The 2,881-nt window shown below is 45.7% G+C and overlaps 1 non-coding gene across 1 annotated transcript; it reads left to right on the top strand.

The window, feature by feature from the left end:
• Positions 1-2,398: 2,398 nt before the first annotated feature.
• On the top strand, positions 2,399-2,505 carry LOC127186231 (U6 spliceosomal RNA). Its single transcript, XR_007830375.1, has one exon. It is a non-coding gene; the product is annotated as a U6 spliceosomal RNA (small nuclear RNA).
• The last annotated feature ends 376 nt before the right edge of the window (positions 2,506-2,881 follow it).

Below are 2,881 nucleotides of genomic sequence, written 5' to 3'. Positions count from 1 at the left end.
CTGCTGCTGCTGCACAGGACGTCAGTGTCCACACAGACCCACTGAGCTGCTGTTGCTGCTGCTGCACAGGATGTCAGTGTCCACACAGACCCACTGAGCTGCTGCTGCTGCTGCACAGGATGTCAGTGTCCACACAGACCCACCGAGCTGCTGCTGCTGCTGCACAGGACGTCAATGTCCACACAGACCCACCGAGCTGCTGCTGCTGCTGCTGCTGCTGCACAGGACGTCAGTGTCCACACAGACCCACCGAGCTGCTGCTGCTGCTGCTGCACAGGATGTCAGTGTCCACACAACCACCTCTTTGTTGTTGCTCCCTTTGCTGGCAGATGAAGGCCTATGATGAAGTCACTGTCTTTGATTAGCTTACACACCAACTAAAGAGTTGTGAGCATGAAGCTTGATGCTCATGGGAGAGCAAACAGTGGCCCAGCCCAGAACAGGCAGTGGACTGTGAGAAGGTAAGGAAAGCTTCTGCTGCTGGTGCTGGTGCTGGTGCTGGTGCTGCTGCTGCTGCTGCTGCTGGTGCTGCTGCTGCTGCTGCTGTGAGAGTTGGCAGACAGTGACTGCAGCCAGGGTTGGGTAGAAGACAGAGTTGCTGGAAGACAGAGCCCATGTGTTGTGCAAGTTTTGGTATCTTCAAAAACTCAGTTATTTTATGTAAATATGTTCTTGTTTTAATCCCAGGTGTGGGATATTGATGCTGCTCCAGTTTGTGTGATCTTTGTCAACAGAAAACCACCAAAGCACCTCATGTGAATCATGTGAAGTCATGGTCTTTGCCACTTGGAAAAAATAGGAAGGGGGGGGAAGGGAGGGAGAGAGAGAGAGAGAGAGAGAGAGAGAGAGAGAGAGAGAGAGAGAGAGAGAGAGAGAGAGAGAGAGATGGCTCAGAGCGTAAGAGCACTGTCTGGTCTTCCTGAGGTCCTGAGTTCAATTCCCAGTAACCACATGGTGGCTCACAACCATCTGTAATGAGATCTGGTGCCCTCTTGTGGTGTGCAGGTGTACATGCAGACACAATAGTGTATATATGATAAAAAAAAAATCTTTTAAAGTAAGAGAGATACTCAGATGGAGACAGAGCAATGAAGACAGAGCCTCCTGTGCCACCACATAATGAGACTGATGAAGGTCAGCCAAAAGTTGTTCGAAAATCAACTTTATATTATCCAGTTACTAAATGACAAATACTAGCAGATGATAGGCACTCCTAAGGTTATGAAGAATTTGGATGGCATCTGGCACAAATGTTAGATTAAAAAAAAATAGGGCTGGAGAGATGGCTCAGCAGTTAAGAGCACTGACTGCTCTTCCAGAGGTCCTGAGTTCAATTCCCAGCAACCACATGATGGCTCACAACCAACTATAATGTGATTTGATGCCCTCTTCAGGCATGCAGGTAGACATGCAGGCAGAGCACTGTATATATAATAAATAAATAAATCTTTAAAAATAATTTTAAAGAAGTTATTGTCTCATATGATATGGATTCACCATATGTGAAGCAAATATTAGATTCTTTTTTTTTTTTTTTTTTTTTGGTTTTCGAGACAGGGTTTCTCTGTGTAGCCTTGGCCATCCTGGACTCACTTTGTAGACCAGGCTGGCCTCGAACTCACAGTGATCTGCCTGCCTCTGCCTCCCGAGTGCTGGGATTAAAGGCGTGCGCCACCACGCCCGGCAAATATTAGATTCTTGAGCAACTCAAAAATAGAGCAACTCCTTGGCCGGGCATGGTGGTTCACGCCTGTAATCCCAGCACTTGGGAGGCAGAGGCAGGCGATTGCTGTGAGTTTGAGGCCCGCCTGGTGTAGAAAGCGAGTCCAGGACAGCCAAGGCTACACAGGAAAACTCTGTCTTGAAAACTAACAAATAAAAATAGAGCAATTCCTTGAGACTGGAAAAGTATGACAAACGCAACATTAGAAGCTGGTCCTTGGTTACAACAGTGAAAGGAAGATGCTAAAGAGACAGAACAGAAAAGTGGGGCTAGGAGCATCAGTATTTTCCAAGATTAGCTGGTAGCTGAAAGTCAACATGCTGAGGTAGAAATGCAGACTCAATCTTTTTTTTTTTTTTTTTTAAACTATCACTTTCTTTTTTTAATAATTAAAAAATATTTTATTTACTTTTTTAAAATTTATGTGTGTTGGTGTGAGGGTGTCAGATCTTGGAGTTACAGATGGTTGTGAGCTGCCATGTGGTTGCTGGGAATTGGACCCTGGTTCTTTGGAAAAACAGGTGGTGCTCTTAACCACTGATCCATTTCTCCAGCCCTCAGACTGAATCTTACAAGACCACCTTGGTGCTGTGTCCTATGGCAGCTTTAAGTGCTTGGGGCAAGGCTGAAGAAACAGGAAAAAGGTTTGCATCATTTATAAAAATTATACAAGGTGTGCTTACTTCAGCAGCACATATACTAAAATTGGAACGATACAAAGAAGATTAACATGGATCCTGACCAAGTATGACATGCAAATTCATGAAGCATTCCGTATTTTTCTCTGACATGGACTCTGTTGCCTGCTTTTTGATCACTTCCCCCTGGTGGGACTGCCTTGCCAGGCCACAGGGAAAGAGGACACACTCAGTCCTGATGCAATTTGATGAGCTGGGATGGGTTGGTAGGGGGAGGGACTTCCTTTTCTGAGGAATAGGGGAAGGGGAGAATAGGGAGGGGTGGTGGACTGGGAGAAGAGGGGGGAGGGGGCTATGACTGAGATATAAAATGAATGAATGAATGAATGAATGAAGTTATACAAAGAAAAAAAGAAGCATTTGCTGATTTTTATTTTTGAGACAGGGTTTCTCTGTGTGGCCCTGGATGTCCTGGACTTGCCTTATAGAGCAGGTTGGCCATGAAATCACAGCAATCCCT

Source organism: Acomys russatus, unplaced genomic scaffold (genome assembly GCF_903995435.1).
Source record: "Acomys russatus unplaced genomic scaffold, mAcoRus1.1, whole genome shotgun sequence".
NCBI lineage: Eukaryota > Metazoa > Chordata > Mammalia > Rodentia > Muridae > Acomys > Acomys russatus.
This window is presented reverse-complemented; position numbering and strand designations above follow the sequence as displayed.